General features: G+C 48.5%; 2 protein-coding genes across 9 annotated transcripts in view; one reads left to right on the top strand and one right to left on the bottom strand.

The window, feature by feature from the left end:
* Positions 1–24,003, bottom strand: part of SPTBN4 (spectrin beta, non-erythrocytic 4) — a 573,187-nt gene that overhangs the window by 70,355 nt on the left and 478,829 nt on the right. The gene's annotated exons all lie outside the window — the stretch shown is intronic.
* Positions 9,092–24,003, top strand: part of LOC125430717 (leucine-rich repeat and fibronectin type III domain-containing protein 1-like protein) — a 34,878-nt gene continuing 19,966 nt past the window's right edge. The window contains exon 1 of one of the 2 annotated variants that reach the window (XM_048492878.1): positions 9,092–9,244. The gene's annotated coding sequence lies outside the window, so the exon portion shown is untranslated. Of the gene's footprint in view, positions 9,245–10,096; positions 10,211–24,003 lie in introns of those variants that run through there. The other variant, XM_048492879.1, reaches the window with a different exon arrangement.

Genomic DNA, 24,003 nt, shown 5'->3' with positions numbered 1-24,003 from the left:
CTTTTTTTGAGCCAATTTCTCAGGGCCAATTTTGTTCAGAGAACGAACGGGATGGTGAAGTGACTTATTTTCCAAAGCACATGTAAAGAAAATAGATGGTTGTTACAATGGAAAGTTGAATGGTTGTAGGAGTAGGGTTGAATGGTTGTAGGAGTAGGGTTGTACAATGGAGTAGGGTTGAAACAAACAGAGGAAGCTTTACAAGGACTGTCAGATTTTTTAAGGGAAGTGGTTAAAATGATAAAAGAACTGAAAATACCAGCCAGCTTGGCATGTGCTCCAGATAGGGGAGTAGAAAAAGGGGGAACTGTGATACTTTATGCACAGGTAATAGAGAATAGTTATTTGAAACCTTATGAGTGCCATGCAGCCCAAAAGGAAGGTATTTCAAAGTATTTAAAAGAACCCAAAACAGAACAAGGAAAATTGGTTCAAAGATAAAAGGGTGCCATACAGTCTATGGGAAACTCGATGGAGGGCTTATCATCAGGTGTTCATAGTGGGAAACACATGTAGGTGGTTGAGTCAATGGGAAAGATTGTGTTCCAGACCTCAATGCACATCAGAGGAAGGAGGAGGTAGTGTAGAAACAGTAGAGCACTTTCTCACACAATGCCCGACATCGAGAGAGGTATGGGAGAAACTTGCAGAAGACTTACATTGTCCAGGTTTAGCAACACAAAGCTGGGAAGCGATAACATCTGGAATAGAACCAGAGATAAGGAGAGAAGAAGAGATAAGTCAGAACCAGGATCAGAGCCAGAATGAGAATTTGAGTGCAAATCAGAATCAAGGAAGCAATTTGAGAAAGAGGCAAAACATAAACAGGCAAAATGTAAATAAAGAGCATGCGAGACAGATACCAGTGAGAAGGAGAAAGAATACAGTGCAAAGGATACCGTGGACTACCTTTCGTTTGGTGAATTTAGTGGTAATTTTCCATTTGGGGATTTTGAGACAACAAGAACTTAAACATGCAAAAGCAGGAACAGTGCAAAAAACAGTACAAAATATTGCGAATTGGTTAAAAAGCATGTCAGTTTTTGACAAAAAAGGAATTCCATACATACATGGAAAAAATGGTGGCTGTGGCTTGAGGGGTACAAAGAAGCAAATGTATGATTGTATTAACTTGACAACTGAAAACTGAAATTATAAGGAAATTAAAATTGAAAATTGGCATGTAAGTATGTAAATAAGGTTGATAGTTTTTAGGTATTTTAGATGTATTTTGAATTTAGTAAAATAGGAAAATAGTGTAGTATGGCAGTATATACATGTCATATTTATGTTATATTGGTGTTATATTTCTGGAAAAATTATGTAAAATTTAATTTCAGTTACAATTCAAGTTTAATGTAACTTGACTATTGATCTTCTTGTTTTCTTAGCCTTTGAATACAAGTTTGTAAGTAGGATGGAAATTATAAAATAAAATATTTATTACCTAAAATATTTATTACCTAACCCTAACCCTAACCCTCTAACCCTAACCCTCTAACCCTAACCCTAACCTTAATTCGAAAGAGGGTGGAGGTGTTTTTCAGTTGCTCCTCAACTATTTTTTTGGTTTTTGTCTGTAACTTTGGCAAAACTCCACTTTTTGTCCTTTTTCTTTTTGACTTTTGTGGGGGCCCCTTGGGGGCAACCATGGACTCTGCCCTGGATGCTGGGGGTGGGCAACAGGGTGCTAGGGGAAGTTGAAGGGGTCTCCAGTCAGCAGATGGGGACCACACCCAGATGGAGTCAATGGACATTGTAGCCTCTGTAGAGTTGGACAATGTAGGTTCTGTAGAACTGCTGGATGACCTGCCCTCGGGAGTTGTGGTAGTGAGTTGCTTACTGTTTCTTCTTCAGTAGATCTGTCCTTCCCTGTGGTTGAGTCAGTAGACCAGTCCTCCCCTTTGGGTAAGTCAGTAGACCTGTCCTCTCCCTCTAGCTCTGTCGCATTTTCCTCCTCTGGCCTTTCATTGGTGGACATAAGAACATAAGAAGAACATAAGAACTAGCCTGCTGGATCAGACCAGAGTCCATCTAGTCCAGCATTCTGCTACTCGCAGTGGCCCACCAGGTGCCTTTGGGAGCTCACCTGCAGGATGTGAAAGCAATGGCCTTCTGCTGCTGCTGCTGCTCCTGAGCACCTGGTCTGCTAAGGCATTTGCAATCTCAGATCAAAGAGGATCAAGATTGGTAGCCATAGATTGACTTCTCCTCCATAAATCTGTCCAAGCCCTTTTTAAAGCTATCCAGGTTAGTGGCCATCACCACCTCCTGTGGCAGCATATTCCAAACACCAATCACACGCTATGCGAAGAAGTGTTTCCTTTTATCAGTCCTAATTCTTCCCCCCAGCATTTTCAATGAATGCCCCCTGGTTCTAGTATTGTGAGAAAGAGAGGAATATTTCTCTCTGTCCACATTTTCTACCGGCTTTATAATTTTATAGTCTCTCAATCATATCCCCCCTCAGACGTCTCCTCTCCAAACTAAAGAGTCCCAAACGCTGCAGCCTCTCCTCATAAGGAAGGTTCTCCAGTCCCTCAATCATCCTTGTTGCCCTTCTCTGCACTTTTTTCTATCTCCTCAATATCCTTTTTGAGATGCGGCGACCAGAACTGGACACAGTACTCCTGCCGGGTCGCATCCACTGCTTTATATAAGGGCATGACAATCTTTGCAGTTTTATTCTCAATTCCTTTCCTAATGATCCCCAGCATATAGAGTTTGGTTCACTTTTTTCACAGCTGCCATGCATTGGAGTTGACATTCCCATGGAACTATCAACTAAGATGCCCAAATCCCTTTCCTGGTCTGTGACTGATAGCACTGGACCCCTTGTAGCGCAGGTATGTGAAGTTTGGATTTTTTTACTCCTATGTGCATCACTTTGCATTTTGCTACTATTGAAATGCATTTGCCATTTCCATTAAGGTCCACTCTACCTAATTTATCAAGCATAGTCCGCTTTGGAGCTCTTCTAATCCTTTGTGGTTCTCACCACCCTACATAATTTGGTATCATCTGCAAACATCATGGCTACCACGCCACCCATCCCTACTTCTAGGCTTCATTTATGAATAGGTTGGGAAGAGCAGCTGGTCCCAAAATGGATCCTTGGGGACAATTCACTCCCCTACATCTCTCCATTGTGAGAACTTTCCCATTTACCCCCACCCCTTTGTGTGGGCAAGGGTGGGGGTTAGTTTCTGCTCTTTCTGCCTGGCTCTTGGCGCATTCCCTCGCTCTGGGCTTCAAGCGCCCCAGGTGGTTGTGGCTCTTAACCTTGCTGTGATTATCTCGGTGGTGTGTTTGAAGCTTGTTTCTGCTCTGTCATGGGAAACTGCTGGGATCGCTTTGGGGGAGGTGGCTGAAGGTTCCGTAAAAGCCACACCCGGGAAGCCCGGGAAAGCTCAGAATCAGATCCTGTGTAATGTAATCGTTGACGTTTATGAAATAAACTGCACTCGAACTCAGTTCCTTTGTTTCGAGTCCCTTTGAGGTTCCTTACATTATGCGGATTCTCACATCTCTATCTTCGGATTGATTTTGGGTCACTACCATTGTCCTTCTGAGTTTTTTGTGAACTCCCTGATGCCTGGCAAAGACATGTAGGGATTTGAACACCGAGAAAGCCCTCGGCCACACTTGGAAGGCGACAAGACTGTGGTAGCCCCCCAAAGAGGGGCTCCATATCTTCCTCTTCCACGCAACGGTCTCTCTGGAGGAGCCAGCGAAACCCGCCTCCTCCTTGGTGACCTTCTCTAAGCTCCTCGGCTCAGCCGGAGCTTAGCCTTCCTCCAACTGCATGAGCAATTGGAAGAAGCCCCTGATGGCTCGGCGCCTGAGCCTTTCGCCGGCCGCTCTGGAAGTGCCTCAGGATTTCTCACATCCTGGTGGCGGAGTGTCAGATGGGATCATGCCTCTGGGGCAACATTTCACCACCCAAGCCAACATATGGATTGCTACATAAACCGGTGATGTAATGGTAGAGGAGGAAATCGGGGTATCAATCCATCCACAGGGACACAGAAGAGTCCCTGGCAAGGTTCCTGGATCAATACCTTGAGGATCCCCCTCCCGAAGATCACTGGGAGAGCACCGGAGCGCGCTCGAAAGGCTCGCGCCCCCCAACGACCCAGGACTCTGAGGATGAAGTGTTGGAGTTACCTAAAACTTCCAGACTCAGGCTCACGTTCGCAGAAGATGCCCATACCCGCGACCCTCCGGACTTATCGGATCTCGAAGAAGCGGTGGCCATGCCCCTGGACGGTGCCCGTGCCTCCAGACCTGAGTTGATGGGGGCTACCGCCCTACCGGCCGTGGATGCACGGCGTCCCCTCGTTTCAGTTTAAGGTTAAACCGAGGATACTTGCCCCTGGAGCAGGGAAAAGGAATTAATGCCCCTGTGTCCTTAGTGGAAGCAAAAGAAGCCATGGTCTCTAGACATGTGTAAAGTTTTGAACGCAGGTATCCAGATAGTCCTCTAAACAAGGAATGATTGGCTGCAGATGCCCCTGCAAAGGCAGACCTCAGCAGAATAGCCGCCCCAAAGAGCATACAAATTTTGACACAAATTTTGACAAAAGTCTAGTGCCAAGAAAGTTTTTTTATTGCCTGTATTTTTATTGCCCTTGTTGCTCCTTTTATTGCCCGTATTTTTTTTATTGCCCTTGTTGCATCTGAAGGAAAGAAAGGAAATTGGGGAACGCGTTTGAACTTTTAATGTGCAATCTCGGGCTTGAGCCAAAAGGTAGAGCCCCCAGTCTCAGGAGCAGTTTTCCTGTGGCCTTGGTTTCATCTTATTTTTGGCCAAAGTTTCTGTCATTATGGCCCTGTTTATTTAGGTATATGTTTTCCATTCTGACTTCTGGAGTTGTGCTTTTATTGGATTCCATATTCCAATTGCATGGTATGCCTTGTTCTAAGCCTCTCTCTCCCTCCCTTGTGTTAGTAAGAGGCAAGTACAAGGTTGCATTGTCCCAGCCCCTTCCCCTTTGTTTCGCTCCTCAGTATAATTGTGTTTGCTGGCCCGCGTTCACTTGAAATGTATTGTATTCAGTGTTAATAATCTTATGTTTAGAAGTGTTTTGCAAAGCAGGTATGCATACCCACAGTCCCTGGAAGCAGCAACATGGCTGAAGCCAACCCACCACATTATCGTTTGCCCTTTTGCCCACACCAACTCCGTCCTGGATTTTGGGCTGTCTAAGCCCACCCCTTATTGTTTCTACTGTGTATGTTCTCGCCTCTGGTTTTAAAACTGTGTGTCTTATATTGTTGTTGTTCCCAGTCTGCATGAGGTAGTCCAGGCACTCTATTCCTTTTTGCCTTGATAACTGTGTAGTACAAGGGTGCTCTAGGCTCTGCTGTTGCCCAGATCCCAACTCGAAGAACCTTATGCGACCAGACTCTGACTGCCATGCAGAGAAAGATTCTCCTTGGAATGGCCGCGAGCCAATGATGGAAAAATGACTGCCCTGATGCCCTTGTCTGCAGCCAGGCCCCGCAGAGCTACCAGGAAGACCTTTTGAAGTTGCTGCCTGCCTATTTCCCCAGTGATTGAGCTTTGAAAAACCAGAGAAGCCAGCGCGAAAGGGACCCTGTTTGTTCCACCCGGTGAAGAGAGTGAAGTCGCGGAAGAACGACGCCTCGCCCCAGGTGGGAAAGTAACAGAGGGGGGACGCTGCTGCTGTGGACAGCACCCCACTGACAGATGGCTGACAGCTCTGCGCCTATGCGATGAATGCCAACCCCGCCAGCTTGCTTGGATTCCTCTGGCTGAACTCTTGCGCTTTGCCAGCATGAACGCCTGCTGTGACCAGATGCAGCCAGCAGACGACCACCTCTGCACCCCGCCTTGCTGGCAGCAGCTGCTCCCCTCCAGAGCTCCTGTCAGATTTACAATCGTTCTGCCTCACCCCGTTTTGCCGGATCCTCTGAGTTTTGCAAGTTTTCCCCGCCTCTGAGCACCCTACTGCCCCAACCTTGATCCCCAGTGGTCAAGCCTAATTAAAAGTGCCTTGCCTAACTCCCTTCTCTCCTGAAACCTGGATGCCTGAAGCCAGACTGACCTTGGTTAGCGACAGTATCTAATTTCTTTGCTGCCTTTGAAACTGTGTTCACTCCATGCTTGCTTGTACACCCACGTAAGTTGGTTCTAGGCATCCATGTCCTGGGCCTCGCCCAGAACATGAATACCTAGAAGAGTGGGGACTGTTACCGCCACAAGGAAATAAAGAAATATTTTCTTGAAGACAGGTTGCCTGGCTACACTGGCTCCATGCCCGGATGCGGAGACTTGTGTGGTTCAGAAGCCTTCATAAGGTTCACAAAGAATGTATATGTATGATTGTGCCAATGCTATATGGTTTCCCTCTTGTTTATGCATTTCTAGGATGTAATAAAGCCCCTTTTAAGTTGAATTTATGATGTGCCTGCAGTTTAGGATGTTAGTTTAGTTAGGTTCTTTGGTTAGTTTAAGGTTTTGTTATTGTTAGGTTTAAGAAACCCATGCCAATAAGTATCTGTAAAGTCTTGCCCATAAGTATTAGTACATGTGTTTATCCTTTAAGGTTTCCCTAACGTTTAAGTTTAGAAATGTTATTTTTGACATTTGTGTCTGATGGCCAAAGCAGTGGCCAGAAAGGTTGATATTAAGGGACAAGGAAGTTAGTCCTGGAATTCAGTTTGGACCAACACCCAGGTAATCCCATCTTCACCAACAAAAGGGCCTTTTGACTAACAAAGGATGTCACCCTGTTTTGCTATTGGACTGTTTGAAGTTTTACTCTCAGCTCATTGGACTGTTCACACCCTTACTTTCCGGATCCAAGAATTCATTGGATCATTTAAACTTGTCTCTGTCTAACACTCCCAAGGAACCATCTCAGGCAAGAAGGTGCAAGCTTTTCTTCTGGGATTTGATCTCATCAGCATGTGCAAAGGGATTGTTTTCTCCCTTTGGCGTTCTAGGATATTTTCTCTGTATTAGATGGAAGGGAGACCAACCCCTTCCTGGTTTTTGCACTATGGGGTGGGACTGCCCTACACCCCCCCTTTCTACAGGTTACTGGGGAAATGTATAAAAGGGCTGATGCACAGCCACATGTGGGGGTCCTTTTGCTGAGCTGTGCCAGGAAATCACTTGCCAATAAAGAACCTCCCTGCTTGAAGAACATCGGCTTCCTGCACCTCATTAAGTTGCTGAGCTGAAATCACTTATTGTTACCTGGCAAATCGCGGTAACACTTCCCCTGCTTGCTGTCTCCACCTGTGAAGTAGGGGGGTCATGATGATGTGGAGGGAGGGGTGTGACTTCGCCTCTGCCTCCCTTTGTAAGGAGGAGAAAGTTGCCACCTCAGGCTCCCTTCCATCCCACTTCTAACCAAAAGATTTTGCTAACATCCCCCCCGTGCGCCCCCTGGCAGGGAGTGGCACTATCTTCCCAGAAGCTACTTCTGTTCCTGCTGCTGAACTGGTTTCCTGCCTGGGCTGGGCTGACTTCCCTCTCCTGGCCCTAGCAAAGGCACAGGCGTGCCCAGTGCCCTCAGGGAGAGATGCCTTTGCTCACAGCAGTTTCCAGCCTTGCTCTGGCTGGCCCTTAACAGTGGTAGTGGCAGCAAAGATCAGCTTAGCTTGAGCTGTGCTTGGGGACAGGAAGAGCACACTTGGTTCCTCTACAAGCTCAGGAGAGGGTGAGCGGTCAAGCTCCCCTAAACGTCTGAAGCGGCACCTGCCGTTCTGCCCAGCGATTCTAAAACATACAGAACAGTTGCTGCCAGCAGTTTCACAATATCTGTAGGGTACTGACAGTTTGAAAATCTTAGCTAAAACAAAGCAAGGCAATTCAGGCCTTCCAGGTCAGGCAAGTTTCAGATGAGATGTAAGGCCAATTCAACTTTGTGGCCACTGCCCACCATAGTTTCTTTACCCTTGCACAATCTCTAACAGCATGCGCTACCATTTCTAGCTCCAAGGCAGAACTGGGCCTGCTAAAAGCAGGAAGACAGGGCCACGCTCCTGATCTCCAAGGTCAGCGCCTTGGACTATGTTTTCAAGTTATAGTGATCATTTTAACAACATACCCATGAGCCTTTGCTAAATAAGCAAATTAATTTTCATGAAATGTTTGAAATGCTCCCCATAACTTGAAACGATAGTTCAAGGCAGGACTAGGCCTGCTAAAAATAATGGGATAAGGCCACATTCTGGAGCTCCAGGCAGGCCAGGAGATGGGGCTGCGGGGGGCCCAACTCTGCACATTTTGCAGGGGGTGGGGCAGGGGCTTTCCCGGCTCCCTGCAGCAGGGAGGGGGTGCCTGGAGGAGGCTGCAGTGGGAATGCTGTGTCCAATTCTGGGCATCACAATTGAAGAAGGATATTGACAAGCTGCAGCATGTCCAGAGGAGGGCAAGCGAAAGGGTAAAAGTGCTGGAATCCACGCTGACAGAGTCTCGAGTCTCCTCAGCCCTGGGTACCTTTAGTCTGAGAACAGAAGGTTAGGAGGTGACATGAGGGCCACGGTCAATTGAAGAGGGAGAACGCTCGTCCTGCAGGGGTTAGGAAAGGGCGCCATGGAATCAAACAGAGAGTGCATCAAGACATTAGGAAGAGTTTCCTGACAGTACGCGAGGCCTGCTTGAGAGCCGCATGTGCAGCCCTGAGCAGCTGCGCCCAAGGAGGCCTGCCGGGGGGGGGGGGGGGGGGGGGGCGGGACAGCTGCCAGCTCCAGGCGGCCGAATTCCTGGGGAGGACTGGGCTCGGGGAAGGGGGCGGAGGAGTGCCAAGGCCGGCCCCAGGCCGCGAGGTCCGCCCGCCGAAGCAGCAGCAGCAGCAGCAGCAGCTTCCTCCACGGGGCCTGGGAAGGAGAGGCGACTTCGAAGACCGCCGGGCTCGCCCGGAGACCGGCAATGCTCGGCGGCGGCGAGGGAGGGAGGGAGGGAGGGAGGCGCTGGGCCCGCCCCGCTTCGCCCGAAAGCAAGGCAAGGCGGCAAGGCGGCGCGGGACCGGGGACGCCGCCGGAGAGCAGCCGGGCTCCCCCAGTGGGCACGTGCGGAGTGGGCGGCATCTACGGCGCCTGCTCGGCTGCGGCTCCCACGGGAGGGGGGAGGGGGAGGGGGCGCCGCCGCTGCGCTTCGGCTGCAGGAAGGGAGCCGCCCGCGGCCACATGGAGAAGCCTCCCGCCCCGGGAGCCTGGACCGTCTCCCGCCGCGGAGAGCAGAACCGCGCCCCGGAGCGCCGCTCAGGTGAGCAGCGGCAGAATGGCCCGGTGCGCGGCTGCCCCACGGCTGGCGGGCTGGCGGGGGGGGGGGCGAAGAGGGTGGGGCTGCGGCTCGCCCTCCGCCCGGACTTGGCGGGCGGGGCCCGGTGGGAAAGCGACTTGCGGCGGGAGGAGGGGATCTGGCCTCTGCTGCCCGCCCGGCGAGGGGCTGCTTGGCCGGGTTCTCCGGGAGGGCGGGCCTGTCTGCTGCCGGTTGCCTTTCCTGGGCCTCCTCCCTCCGGCCGTGTGCAGGAGGGATGTGGCTGGAGCAGGGGCCGCCGCCGCCGCCGCCGGGGAGGGGAGGGGGCGCCTGCCCGGGGGCCTGGGTGGCGGTGCTCCGGGAGGGCTTCGGGTTTGCAAGGGTCCGGCCTTTCTGGGCCGGTGGCCAGGCAGGCCCTGCGCAGGAGCGGGGTCGCTTCCCTGCTTTGCTTTGGGGCCGGGGCTGGCTGGAGGCCTTTGGGCGCCAGGGGCTCCGCGGCGGGGGTCCTGCAGCTTCAGCAGTCGCCCCCGCTGGCCCTCCCGGTCTAGGGACCGAGGCAGCCCTGCGCAGCTTGGAGCTCTTTGCCTGCGAATGGCGGCTGCCGCTGGAGCGATGCGGGGAGCCCGGGGCAGCTGCCGCTCCTGCGCCGCCTGGGCCTGAACTGCCGGTGCGCGGGCCAGTGCGGGGAGGGGAGCTGCGTTGGGCGCCACCGAGGAGGCCGGGGGGGCCGGGGGAGGAGGAGCAGCTGCTGCCTCTGCCCACCCCGCCTGTGGCGCCCCGAGCCCCCTCCCACGTGGCCCGGCCGCTTGGCTCGTCAGGGGCCATGCACGCCCTCTGGAAGGTGGAGGCGCGTCCGGGCACTTCTTTGCCAGAGGCCTCCTGAGCCTGGTGGGGATCCTTGCTTGGCCGGCGGTTCCCAGCTTGTGGTCGCCCAAGGGACTCGGCCCTTGGAGACGGCGACAGCCGATGGGGGTGGGTGCTGGAGCCATGTGCCGCCGCCATGCGCCAGACAGGATAAGTCTCGCCTCTGGGGGTGGGCTCAGGGACAGGCTGCTGTTGCCTCTTCCCCACTCATGGGCAGCCTCCTTCTTGGGAGCCACGAGAACAAAATGGCTACAGAGGCTGCCTCTTGTCGCTGGCATTTTGGAAAACGGGGAAGGCCGTATCTGCATGAGTGCTCTTCTCTGGGTTTAGGCTTATTTATTACAAAGAATGCTTCTGCGTGACCTTGATAGGTGCCCTGACTATGCTTGCTCTTTATCCTTCCTGTGGGAGCAGTAAGAGGCGCAAAAAGGTGCATTATTTAGGGATGTGATGCAGAACTTAGACCCTGTTGTATCCCCAGCAGTCCCAGGCATGTTCTCGACAACTTTCTGACAAACTGGGGCCCTCAATCAGAGATAATTTTAGCAGCGGTGGAATGAAGCCAATAAACATGGGCCAGGAACGGTTTCGCCAGTTGCTTGGCAGTAGGCGCCCCTTCAAGGCAATAGAGTGAGACTGCTTAGATCAGTGATAGCAAACCTTTTTGAGACCGAGTGCCCAAATTGCAACCCAAAACCCACTTGTTTATCGCTAAGTGCCAACACGGCAATTTAACCTGCGTTACACGGGAGTAAGCTTGGTGGTAGCTGGTGGCTTTGCTTTGAAGCAACCGTGCAACTCTTCCAACTGGTGAATCACGACTCTAGGAGGGTTTACTCAGAAGCAAGCCCCATTGCCAGCAACTGAGCTTACTCCCAGGTAAAGGATCGTGCTTTAGTTCTTTGCATGAAAATCAGTGGGGTTTAGCAGCGCTTAGCTTCCCCAAAACTAGGTCTTAGGTTTAATGCTAATAATCGAGCCCAGCGGCCCAGGCCAGCCTAGATGTATGTGCGACAAACTCTGTTTGCACGTGCCCACAGAGAGTGCCACCTCTGGCACCACTGGCTTAGATCCACTGTCACCCATATCACCAGACTTTTTCTGGCTCATTAGCAGGTCAATGATAAAACCCAGGGAGATCACCTCTCAGGGTCTGAAGGGTGTCTCTTCATGGCTTCAATAATGCCAAGGGCTTCCCCAGAGCTCTTTTGGCTATAGCATTAATGGGGTATCCTTTTACATAAGTGTTTACATCTTTTTGGATAGACTTTCACCAGAATTGCCTTCTCAACAAATGCAACATTTTGACAAGACCAAAACACCCTCCTGGCTTGGCATCGGGGCAGACTGAAAGAAATCGGCCCGGGCCTTCTCATCCAACCACCATAGGTTATCCCTCTGAGTAAGGAGAGGCTATCACAATCTCCTCTGCCCCTTCCTTAAACAAATGTCTTAAAGTCTCATCCAGTTTCACGAGGAGAGGGGATTGACCTTGGGAGGTAGGATTGTTACACCCCCTTTGGCTTGACTGGGAGTAGTGACTCCCAATCCAAGTTGTTTTTAGGAAAACACAAAGGCCACCTCCTTCTCTGTTTTGCTTTCATGCTGAGGAAGGTGGGACAATGCATCAGCTATAAAGTTACAGCTGCCTGGTAAGTATTTCAAGGTTATGTTAAACTTAGGGGAAAAAATCAGCATACCAGCATTGCTTAGCACTCAGCCGACGGGGGATTTCGCAATGTTTCAAGGGTTTTGTGATCAATTCAGACCTCAAATGGGCAAGCTGCCCCCTCCAGACTTGTAGGGCCACTTTTATGGCACCAGCGTCTTTCTCCCAGTTTCAGTGAAATTGCAGTATGCACATGGGTGAAGCTATACATCATCCCCTTTCTGCAGTAAAACTTGTTCATGGCGACATCACTTGTGTCAACTTGTACCACAAAGGTACAAGGTTTTATGGGATCAGCATGGCAAATAATAGACTCAGTGGTAAATAATTTGTTTAAGGTGTCAAAAGCCTGCTGGTAGTTCTCTGTCCAAACCCACTTGACCCCGGGTGCCTTGGCCTGTTCACCCTTCCCTTTAGTTTTTGAAAGGTCCATTAGGGGTGAGGGCAACCTCAGTGAACCCCATGAATCTATGAAAATCACAGAACCTTAAGGAGTCCTGTAGTTGCCTCCAGTACTGGGTGGCTCCCATGTTAGCACTACCTGCCCTTTATTACAGTCCATTTCTGTGAAAGTTTTATTTATTTTATACATAAAGACAATATATAGAGAGAAAGAAAAAGTCCGAAACTATTATTCGCTCCCTCCACAGTAATACAGTAATGCAGTAGCTTCAAAATACAATTTTAGATTTGGCCGTGTTAAACCTCCTCTCTCTTTTGCATCTTGCAAATTTTTATATTTTATTCTTGGTATCTTGCCTTACCAAACAAAATTGCTGATATCTTTTTGCCATTGTGTAAAACATGTTATGGTATTAGTTGTTGGAATCAGCTGGAATAACACATTGGAAGCACATTCATTTTTATCAGCTATTCTTACCAGCAAAGATAAATTCATTCTATCTCAACAAATCTTTCTTTACATCATTCCATACTTTTACATAGTTATTTTGAAACAATAAACAATTTTTATCAGTCAACTGCGCTCCCAAATATTTTCCTTTTTTTAACTACCATGAATCTTGACAACTGGGATAATTTGTTTTGCAATTCTTGAGACATATTTTTTGCCTATTCAATGAACGCTACTGATCAATACTTTAGAGTCCGTTTATTGGCTTTAGGTTCCGAAACCTAACATCTGTACTCAGTCTCAGCGACCCATCAGTATGGCCAAGGTCCTGAGCCAAGGGAAACTGTCCAGGTCCCTCATCCTGGCTTGGAAGGTTTTTCTCCCTCCAAGTTTCAGGGCTCCTTGTACCCCTCATCAGTAGGTTGCAGACTGGTGCCCCCATCTGCGTTGGGGTCACTGGCCATGGTTAGTACCCAGACCATGTAATCCTCATTCTGGCAAACTGTCGTGCCCCTGAACTGTTCAACAACAAGACTTCTTATATAGATGATTTATTTAATTGAAAACAGCATCAGGAAAAGGCATTTGGACTTCTATTGTCAGAACTAAAATTAAGCACCAGAATATCTTCTGTTATACCCGCACTCCATGCCCCTTCAGATCACATAACACCACCCCTCGGTACCAGTTCTGGTACCCACCCCCCATCTCACAGGAAGGAGAAAGCATGGTTTTCACTTAGGCCAAAACAATCCCTGCTCCCCAGCGTTTTGAAATGCAAAACCCCATGTGGAGCTCCTCCACTAGCAGCCTTGCTCACAATTGTCCACAGGTTAGTGCCTCATGTCTAGACTTGTGCCACAGCTGTACCCATTTAAGGGTGATCATCTGATACCATAGAATTGTAAGACTTATTTGCCTCCTTTCTATAGTTATAGAAAAACTATATGCCAGGTATTTGTTTGTTAAAACTCAATGTGTGGATTACCCAGAATAAGATCTTAGTCCTGGAACAAGTAGACTTGAGAAAGAACAAATCCACCTTGGACCAATTCATGGTTTTTAACCAACTAATATGTAAATTAGAAAAACAATGATAAAACTGTAGGCAGCCTTTCTTAAGGGGGCCTTCAATTCTGTCTCTGTTGTGGGGAAAGCTTGTCAGACTGGGCATTGATAGTAGACTCAGCCCTAACTAAATCGCTCTACAGGACTACACTTTGCCAAATTACATGCTCCCGCTCTGGTATACTTGCTCCAAAAATACCCGTCAACAGAGGTGTTAAGCAGGGATTTGGCCCCTGTGTTTTTCAATCTTTTTTAAAAAATGATCTTGCACCCTCATTTACGGAAATAAACTCATTGCCCAAGACTAGGTGATGCACATCTTGCTCTAAGCTGACAACACAGTCCTTTTCTCTTTCTCCAGCGTAGGCCTCAATTGTCTCCTTACCTGCTGCAATGATTATTGCACCTGCAATAGTCTTGCTGTGAACTTTGCAAAATCCAAGATTCTCATATCCTTGAGAATATGAAAATCCGCTGGTCCTTAAATGGCAATTCCTTGGAGCAAGTTAAGCAATTCAAATATTTAGGGCTACATTTCCATCATGGAATGGGTTGGGCAACTCATTGGGACATAGTGATCTAGGCAAGCAAGAGCAGTGTTGCAGCGATATTCTGCCTTTTTAATAACAAGGGCCACAAATATGTTCCTTCTGTCAGGACTGCAACTCCCAGCATGCACCGGCTCCCGCCTTTTTCCAAAAAGAGCGGGAAAACAAACTGAGAAGCTGCATCCCACCGGAGCTTCAGAACCAATGGGAGGCCAGGAGCTGGGGGGAAGGGGAAAAGCTGATTGGTTGCTGCCTGTTTTTGTAAATAGAATAAATACTGGAACTGAGGACAAAAATCCTCAGTTCCAGCACCCTGTAGTTAGGGCGACATAAATCAATAAAGTTCCTTTTTTAAAAGTTGGCTTTGTCTGAGTGTGTTCAGCCTTCTGCCCTTAAGGCCTTTAATGCCAAGGTTGGTCTGTGGTGCACCTATATGAATTGGTGCTTGGAACTGCTCAGTTGAACGTATACAATCCTGCTTCCTATATAAGTCAATCGGTTTGCCCCATTGTGTGCCTTGTGCTGTCTTTGATAGTGTCGTACATAGATTAGTTAATTGCTGAACTGAACCGACTCCTGAATTGTTGAACTGAACTGACTCCTGAACTGAAGAGGAGGGGGTGGTCCCATGCCAAACAGAAAGGAAAAAGAATTGTTTCCTGCCTCCCCAACTGGTTGGTGGGAAACAACCACAGGATGTCCTCATTGCGCTCAGAGCAGAAGGCCCCTTCATGGGTAAGTAACCAGTAGTCATTCTAAAGCTGCAAAATGTCGTCACATGGCCAAGAAGCTACGTCTAAAGTTTACCCAGGAAGGTGGCTGTGCCCTTGTTTCTGATACCCATGCCTGGTAGCAGCTTACTCTGCACTGTGTGCGGGGGGGTGGGGGGGGCAGTGATGGTTATGGAAGACTGCCCTGTTAGTTATACTGATGTGGCATCAGGCCAACTCTTTAGTGATAAGTTTCCCCTCTGCTAATGGAAGAAGCTAATATATAGTAAACACATATGGTGGGTTGTAAGAATGGGAAATACTTGTTGCAACCTCCTTTTGAAGCATGGACCTACCTCCCCATCCCCCACCCAATTTGCTTTCTAATATGGGACGCACCTTTTGGCATCTCCAGTTGGAGAAGAGGCTCCCATGGAGAGCACCTGGGGCTGTCAAGGTACAGAGCAGTGCTAACGATATTGTTTAGCAGGGCTTTTGACTGTGCCTAGATTTTAGACGTGTGGCCATGTTAGTTTATTGTAGTAAATAAAACAGAAATCCAGAGACACCTTCAAAACTAATCATCTATATTCCAGCACTAGGCTTTGTGAGTCAGAGCATATCTTAGGTGTATTTGATGCACAAAAGCCTCATGCCGGAATAAATGCAGTTAGGTTGCCCTTGTGTGTATGTGTCATGATCAGCCTCTGTTGGATCTTCCCGGGCCGGAATGGGGACTCTGGTTCTGCTCAGACCCGCTCCCGCTTCTGCTTCAGTTAAACTGCTTTACTTTTTCTCAGACTCGTTCTCAGCTCGTGAGCTACCTGCTGTCTCAGCTCGCTCGGTCATCCTGTGGAATGTAGATTGTTTGGACCGGGGGGGGGGGGGGGGGGGAGGTGGTTTCTCCTTCCAGCAGACCTTGGGACTGGAGGAGTGCCATCCTCCCGGGGAACTGGCCAGGCAGGTGGGGCGAAAGGACACTGAAGGTGATGGGCTTAATGGTGTTTACACTATTGGCTATGCTTAGTTCTGGCAGTAGAAGTCTTAAATGTTCCATTTCCTGATCCTGTTTCATAATAAAGAAATTAACTGAAACCAGAGTCTTGTCAGGTACCTGTGTTAAAAATAGGGATGCTGGCAGGAGGTTTTCCAGTGCTTCAGGTGAGTTGCTGACTTGGCTGGTCTGTTGAGGAAAGGAGCTAATTGGGGCAGGTATTGTTTCTTGCCAATGCAGTGGCATTAGGGATTCACGATCCACAAGACAGTGTGGGAGGTGTGCGTGACACCTAAAAATTCCCCAAGCAGCATAAGACCTTAGAAGTGTCCTCTCAAGCAGAAGTGCAGCTCTCCCATGGACTTCAATTTGGCTGGGTGGTGCCCATAGCTTGACCCCCATGGTAGCCCTAAACTTCTGCGCCATGCAAAGGGCCTGCTGATCTATAACTCTTATATTGTTCTCTCTTGGCACCCATTCCTTTGCCTTGGTCTTTCAGGCCCCATCATTTTCAACTGCAGGTTGGAACTGAAATCCTTGGCATTACAGAAGGATGCTTTTAAATTCTAATCATTAAATTCTGGGGTTCAACTTCTTGCAGAGCTTATCTTAGGCTACAGGCTGCAATCTTATGCATGTGAAACCAAAAGAGAAGTAAGAAAAGTTAGGGAACGTTATCAGAACATCAGGGTTGCTTGGCTCCCGCTGCAAATTCCAAACACTTAATTAGTTCATTTTAATCAAAGCTGACTTGTTGCATTAGCACATAAATATGGGGTTTGAGACCTCTTTTTTCCTTCATGACTTCTGTGGTGTCTTTTGTTGCTCTTCTGCCTCTACACTTTGCATCTTCGGTCTGTGTGTACTCCCCCTCCCCAGCATTCTGTCGTGGTAGTGCAGGGCGCTTCCTCCAGCCTTCTCTCCAGGTTTGGGGCAGTGCTTGAGTTAGTGCTCCCAACGTCCGTGGTATTTGCTGACTGTCTTCAGCTTTGCCCCACCCCCATGACAAATTGCTAAGAACAGTTGTCATGGATATGTTCCTGTTCATTTTATGTCATGCTTCATCAGTGTGAATAAACTCTTGTGTATGGCAGCACTAGGAAGAATCATGATGCAATAATTTCCACATTTGGTGATTTCAAGATGGCTTCTCTGCAGTGTTATATCAATACCCATTCATGCATCACACTGTTCAAGTGGTGGAAAAGGAAGGAAGAAAATGAATGGAAGGAGCTGAAAGCTGGCAAGTGAATATGCAGTTAAAAATTAATTTCAAAAATTCTAGCTGAAGTGGGGTCAATGAGGAACATTAGACAGTGTTCCAGAACAGCAAACTTACAGAACAGACAAGAAATGGAAAGGGGGATATCTGCTCATCTTGCCTTCTGACCTGGGCCTTCTGTTCCTGAGCTCTACCAAGCGAACAACCTGGATGTTCATTTTCCCCTGGGCGACAGAAACATACTTTGTGCGAGAACTTAAGAACATAAGAACAAGCCAGCTGGATCAGACCAAATCCATCTAGTCCAGCTCTCTGCTACTCGCAGTGGCCCACCAGGTGCCTTGGGGAGTTCACATGTAGGATGTGAACGCAATGGCCTTCTGCGGCTGTTGCTCCCGATCACCGGGTCTGTTAAGGCATTTGCAATCTCAGATCAAAGAGGATCAAGATTGGTAGCCATAAATCGACTTCTCCTCCATAAATCTGTCCAAGCCCCTTTTAAAGCTATCCAGGTTAGTGGCCATCACCACCTCCTGTGGCAGCATATTCCAAACACCAATCACACGTTGCGTGAAGAAGTGTTTCCTTTTATCAGTTCTAATTCTTCCCCCCAGCATTTTCAATGTATGCCCCCTGGTTCTAGTATTGTGAGAAAGAGAAAAATTTCTCTCTGTCAACATTTTCTACCCCATGCATAATTTTATAGACTTCAATCATATTCCCCCTCAGCCGCCGCCTCTCCAAATTAAAGAGTCCCAAACGCTGCAGCCTCTCCTCATAGGGAAGGTGCTCCAGTCCCTCAGTCATCCTTGTTGCCCTTCTCTGCACTTTTTCTATCTCCTCAATATCCTTTTTGAGATGCGGCGACCAGAACTGGACACAGTACTCCAAGTGCGGTCGCACCACTGCTTTATATAAGGGCATGACAATCTTTGCAGGTTTATTATCAATTCCTTTTCTAATGATCCCCAGCATAGAGTTTGCCTTTTTCACAGCTGCCATGCATTGAGTTGACATTCCCATGAAACTATCAACTAAGACGCGTAAATCCCTTTCCTGGTCTGTGACTGATAGCACTGACTCCTGTAGCGTATATGTGAAGTTTGGATTTTTTGCCCCTATGTGCATCACTTTACATTTTGCTACATTGCAGCTGTTACTTCTGGCAAGTTCTGGGCACTTCTGCTTTAGATATGTGACCCCTTGAAATCTAATGGCATTTTGGTTTGTCAGAAAGCCCACTTGAAAGCTAGGCGGTGTGGAATACTCCATCCCAGCTGGCGAAGGAGAGGCGTGGTTGAAGGGTGGGGGTGCTGGCCAGTGGGTGCTGTGCTGCCTAGACAGCCTGGAAATAGAGCTAGAATGGGAAGGGATGGTTCTCAGCACACACCAGCTTGCTGGAGAGTTAATGAGGAGCCCACGTTCCTGCAGAAGGCAGAGTTGCTCATTGCAAGAAGGGTAACATCTGTGGAGCTAGTGTGCCAATGTGAACTGGTGTGCGATAGCACAGACTGTGTGGCAAGCCTACAATGGTGGCAGCATTTCTGCCTTGGCAGTTTGTTTATGACCATCATGTGAGTGAGAGGCGGTGCTAAAGATACCTCTGCAGAGCTTGCAAGAGCAAATCATTCTTTTGACTTTGACTGGATGAACTTTGAAAATGTAAATGTGTGACCATGCCAATAGTGTTATCATTGTCCTGTTGATGCAAATTTGCCTTTTGAGTTATCTCCTTTTTGCCATTTTGGCTTGGTTTGGTTTGTGGTGCAGCAAACAGCATCCCATAGTCTTTGTTAGTCTTGTCTCTGAAGCATCAGTTGCTCAATTGGTTCTGGAAAGAGGAAGGATGGAAGGACTCCCCTCCTTGGGATGTTTGGCCACAGGGCATTACCTTGGGATGTTTGGCCACAGGGCAGAGAAATCTAACTCTGTCTTTGTGTCATAAGTTAATAAGCTTGTGGGTGGTGCTTGAGTGGCCAGTGGTGGCACCAGAATAGGCCTCGGTCCAGTTGGGCATCCATGCCACTTATCATTGTGTTCTGGTAAGGGACGAAGTGTCCTGGGCTCAGCACAGCAGGATGCCAGCCCAGAACTGCTGCTCCCCATGCAGAATCACTGGTCAGCCACAGCAGGGTGCGGAGAAGAAATTCCTTCTGTGTGTCCTTGGGGTGTCACCACCCTTTTCAACATCTGGCACCCATCTTTTCTCCTGCCATTATACACAATTACCCTGATTGGCCTCATGAATTTCTGGAGGTCTTTTGACCTTACAGCAGCATTTGGAATTGTGTGATTCAGGTACCAGAAAACTTCAAGTAAATGGGATCGAAGATCTATTTCCTGCTGGTGAGAGATAGATCTTAACGGGGTTGGAGGCAAATTTTGGAAAGAGATAGATCAGCTCTGGCCCTTTTTACCCTCATGGTTAAGCAGCTGGCAGTTATTCATTTGTACTAAGTGCCTTCAGGTAACTTGATGCCCAGATGTGATGATGCTTTTCTGAATGGAGCATTATTTATCTGTCATAGAATTATAGAGTTGGAAGAGACCACAAGGGCCATCAAGGCCAACTCCCTGCAACACACAATCAAAGCACTCCCAACATATGCTGATCCAGTCTCTCCTTAAAAACCTCCAAAGAAGGAGACTCCACCACTCTCCAAGGCAGTGAATTCCACTGTCGAACAGCCCTGACGGTCAGGAAGTTCTTCCTGATGTTTAGGTGGAATCTCTTTTCCTTCACCTTGAATCCATTACTCCATGTCCTACTCTCTGAGGCATCAGAAAACAAGCTTGCTCCCTCTTCGACAGGACATCCCTTCAAATATTTAAACATGGTTATCATGTCACCCCTTAACCTATGCTTCTCCAGACTAAACATCCCCAGCTCCCTAAGTCTCTCTTCGTAGGGCATGCACTCCAGACCCTTTTTTTAAAAAAAATTGTATCATTTGAATTTTAAAGTTTATAGTAATTTCCTTCTTCATACATTTTCAAACGATACTTTTCCCCTGGACTCCAGACCCTCCTCTGGACCTGCTCCAGCCAGTCAATATCCCTCCCAAACTGCGGTGCCCGGAACTCTACACAATATTCCAGGTGCAGTCTAACCAATGCAGAATAGAGAGGTACAATTACATCCCTCGATCTTGACACTATACTCCTATTGATACAGCCCAGAATCGCATTGGCTTTCTTGGCTGCCGCATCACACTGCTGACTCATGTTTAGTTTATTATCTACTAAGACTGCCAGATCTCTTTCACATGTAGTTTTGATAAGCCAGGTGTCACCCATCCTATATCTGTGCATTTCATTTTTTCTGCCTAAGTGTAGTATCTTACATTTATCTCATTTTGTTTGTTTTGGCCCAGCTGACTAATCTGTCTAGATAATTTTGAATTCTGACTCTGTCCTCTGGGGTATTAGCTACCCCTCCTCATTTGGTATCATCTGCAAATTTGATTAGCATGCCCTCTATTCCATTATCCAAGTCGTTGATAAAAATATTGAATAGCATTGGGCCCAGGACAGAACCCTGTGGCACCCCACTAATCACTTCTTTCCAAGATGAAGATGAGCCATTAATTAGTACCCTTTTAGTTCGATCAGACAACCAATTAGAAATCCATCTAATAGTAGCATTGTCTAGTCCACATTTCACTAGCTTACTTGTGAGACTATTATGGGCATCTTGTCAAAAGCTTTACTAAAATCCAGGCATGCTATGTCCACAGCATTCCCTTGCTCTACCAAGCTCGTCACTTTATCCAAAAAAGAGATAAGATTGGTCTGGCATGACTTGTTTTTCAGAAAACCATGCTGACTTTTTGTGATGACAGTATTCCCTTCTAAGTGCTGGCAGACCATCTGTCCAGTGATCTGCTCCAGAATCTTCCCTGGTATCGATGTCAGGCTGACTGGACAGTAATTATTAGGGTCCTCCTTTTTCCCCTTTTTGAAGATGGGGATAACATTAGCCCTTGTCTAGTCCACTGGGACTTCTCCTGTTCTCCAGGAATTCTTAAAGATTATAGCAAGTGGTTCTGAGATTACTTTTGCCAGTTCTTTTAATACCCTGGGATGCAGTTCATCAGGCCCTGGAGAGTTGAATTCGTTTAAAGTAGCTAGGTATTCCTGTACTACCTCTTTATTTATTTTATGCTGTATTTCTCCTACTGTATCTTCTGTTTCTTTTTCTCCTGGATGTGCAGTGTTTCCTTTTTGGAAAAGACTGAGGCAAAGAAGGTGTTGAGTAGTTATGTCTTTTCTCCATCCCCTGTTAGTATTTTGCCATCCCCTCCATGCATTTTTCTTCCTTTTTCTTCCTTTTTGGGACATAACCCAAAAAGCCTTTTTTGTTGTTTTTAACCTCTCTGGCAAGCCTCAGCTCATTGTGAGCTTATCTTTTCTGACTTTCTCTCTACACATCCTGCTTGTTTATTTGAATTCCTCTTTGGTGATTTCCCCCCTTTTCCATTTCTTGCAACATTTTTAAATCTTAGCTCAGTTGAAAGTTCTTTAGACAACCATCCTGGTTTCCCTAGACACCTCCCATTTTTCCTCCTTATTGGAATGGTTTGAAATGGTGCCCTCAAGATCTCACTTTTAAGAAACTCCCAGCCATCATGCACTCCTTTCTCTTTTAGCATTTTTGACCACGGGATCGCACCCAGTAGATTCCTCAGCTGACTGAAATCCATGACCCCCTCCCTCCTCCTCCCCCAGGAGACAAAAGCAAAACGCTGCTTCTTCCCCTGGCCGCAGGCATCAGGTTTTTTTTCCATCCCCCCCCCCAGTTTTGCCTTATGTGCACATAAACTGCCAGTGAGCTTTCAGCGAATGCAAGGTGGACACAAACACATTCTCCCCCACCCCCTGTGACACAAAACGGAATGGACTGGCTGCAGCATTTTAAGGAGCCTAAATAAAATTTAAAATGTAAAAAATAAACTCGTCTCCAGATGGGCTCGAACCGATCCGAGATGACTTTCCAGGGTGCCCCGTGGAGTCTACACATGTGCGTGAGGAAGAGCCGGGCCAATTTCTGGGCAGTGGGGACCCTCCACAGGGGACAAGGTGGGCCTGCTTGGAGAACAAATCCACTACCGCCCAAACAACTGTTTTTCCCTTATTCGTGGACAAGTCCGTAATAAAGTCCATCGAGATGGTCTGCTAAGGGGCATTGCCGCTAGGCAGAGGTTGCAACAGACCGGGCTGGCGACCTAGGATGTGCTTGGCTGAGGCACACAAAGGGCAGCCAGCTACATAACTTGCCACATCCTTGCGGAGGGAGGGCCACCAGAACTGCCGCCTGACCAAATGTAAAGTCTTGACGAAGTCACACTGACCTGCCGACTTGGCGTTGTGACAACCCGCCAGCACCTTGGCGCGCAGGCTGGCCGGAACGTAGACCTTGTCCCCACTCCACCAGAGGCCCCCCCCCCACTCTGAGAGGTCTCCCGCTCCCCCTTGGGTACGGAAGACACGAGGCCACGAAGTTCTGGCTCTAGAAGCAGCGGAGTGGGCAGGGCTCAGAGGCAGCACCCGGCTGCTGCGCCCAGCTACGAATAACCACTTGGAGGACGAGGTAGGCGGGGGAGAAGACCTTGCCAACAGGTCACGGTTCAGCCAGTGTGGAGTCCAGGAGCCGGGATAGGGCGTCCGCCAGACAGTTGCTCCTTTCCGGGAAGAAGTTAAGGGTGAAATTAAACTTAGCAAAGAAGTCAGCCCACCAGAGTTGTTTGGCGGTGAGCTTGCTGGGCATTTTGAGGTAGGCCAGGTTCTTATGGTCAGTCCACACCTCGAAGGGGTGCTGGGCCCCCTCCAATCAATGCCTCCAGGTAACCAATGCCCTGCAAATGGCGCAGGTTTCCTTGTCCCCCACCGTCCAATTCATTTCCAGGCCAGAAAACTTACGGGACAAGCATGCAGCTTCCCGTCCTCCCCCGTTGAAGTAAAGCAGCCCCCAAAGCAACATCTGACGTGTTGACATGTAGAATAAACGGTTTGCCGGGGTCTGCATGCACCAACACTGTGTCGGGAGGCCTGTTTATTATGGGGTTTGCTTTTGCTGCTTTCTGGCTGTTGAGGGTGGTGGAATGGGTTAATTGCGTTTCTAACTGACTTTTCTCTGTCTTCTGTGTGATGCTATACGGTACCAGGTGCTGTCCAAGGTCAGTGCCTGGCTGTCTTCACTGTTATCTCATTTGCAGTTCTTTTGGCGGGCATTCCCACCAGCTTGATGTGTGCCTGAACGGTCTCAGAATAGATCAGCACATTGTCCAAATAAATGACTACCGCCTTAAACAGGAGGTTGTGGAGGACCTCGCTAATGACGTTCATAAACACCCCAGGGGCCCCCACTGAGGCCAAATGGCATCATGAGGTACTCGAACTGGCCTGGGGGGTATTGAAAGCCGTGAGGTGTTCTTGTCCCTCAGCAATGCAGACCCAAAATAAGCCTCCCGCAAATCCAGTTTGGTGAACACCTTGCCCCTGGAGAGGTTCCCCAACAAGTCCTTGATCAAGGGTGGGGGGTATTTGTTGTTCAGGGACATTGCATTCAGGCCTCTGTGGTCCTGGCAAAGGGAGCTGTCCTTTTTGTGGGAAAGGATGGGGGGCCCCATGTGAGATTTGGAAGCTCTAATGAAGCCCCTTGCCAAGTTCTTGTTGATGAACTCCCGCAGCGTCTCCAGTTCGCGGGGCCTCATCTGGTACAGTTTCCCCTTGGGAAGTTGGGCCCCCGGGGCCAGTTTGATCGAGCAGTTGGCGCTGCAATTGGGTGGCAGGCGGTCGCACTCCCCCTCGTCAAAGGCCATCGCGAGGTCACAGTAG

The sequence above is a fragment of the Sphaerodactylus townsendi genome, linkage group LG04, assembly GCF_021028975.2.
Source record: "Sphaerodactylus townsendi isolate TG3544 linkage group LG04, MPM_Stown_v2.3, whole genome shotgun sequence".
NCBI lineage: Eukaryota > Metazoa > Chordata > Lepidosauria > Squamata > Sphaerodactylidae > Sphaerodactylus > Sphaerodactylus townsendi.
The sequence above is the reverse complement of the archived record's forward strand: the minus strand, read 5'-3'. Positions and strand labels throughout refer to the sequence as shown.